Source organism: Pteropus vampyrus, unplaced genomic scaffold, assembly GCF_000151845.1.
Source record: "Pteropus vampyrus isolate Shadow unplaced genomic scaffold, Pvam_2.0 Scaffold611, whole genome shotgun sequence".
Lineage (NCBI taxonomy): Eukaryota > Metazoa > Chordata > Mammalia > Chiroptera > Pteropodidae > Pteropus > Pteropus vampyrus.
In genome coordinates, this window is record NW_011889392.1 from 56,773 (window position 1) to 57,674 (window position 902).

The following is a 902-nucleotide window of genomic DNA, read 5'->3' on the forward strand; positions in this document are numbered from 1 at the left end:
GAGTAAGATCCCCTCAGGATCCATTTCTTGCCAGAGGAGTCATTTTGCGTGGCTCTGAGACAGAACTCCAGGTACCACGTCTCTGGGGCTCCTGCCTGGATGTTTTGTTGCCAGGCCCTACTGAGAGAGCGTATTCGTGACACTGGGTTTTTTTTTTTTTTTTCTGTAGACGATGCTATTCCTGAGACCTGACCACACACCGTGGTTGAATGTGTCAGCACAGCCTGGGTGCAGGAGTCTAAATGATCTAAAAGATCCAGGGATGTGAGATTTGGATCCCTGCTCACTTTGTCCACAGTCTAACAGACTTGAGGATCCAGTGCGCAGAGTGTGGATTTGTCAGAGAGGTTGGTGAGTGAGGGGCAATTGCAAAAGGAGAAAGTCACCAGATGTGGGAGCCGCAGCATCTGAAGACGACCTGAGAAGGAAGCCCCTCTGTCCTCGTGTGAGGTGAGGTGATAGACTATTAGGAAACGAGCTACACGCCCATTTCTCACATCCGCACTTGATCCCATGAGCAACACTCGGTGCTCCCGTGAGCACTGCTGCAGGGGAGACTGACTGTGGGACCGGGGTGCTGACTCTCATCTCCCGGGCCTGGTGCAGTGAAGAGGACGGGGACCTCGCATGGTGCTGGTCAGTGGTGTTTGGCTCCATCCTCAAGTTGTAACGAGGAGCTTCTACTGTAGGTGACAACAAAGAGAAGCAAAGTTCCAGAGGACATCACCGTTTCAATGCGTGCAGAGTTCTGATGATGTGCACAGACTCTAATTCTGATGTGTCAGAATCACACTGTTCTAGCCACCGTCATAGCTACTCCCAGGGCAGTAGCTGTTCGCTTTCTGTCCTAGGTCCCAGCCCCCTAAAGAAGGTGGATCTGGAAGGAATGATGCAAGACCTAC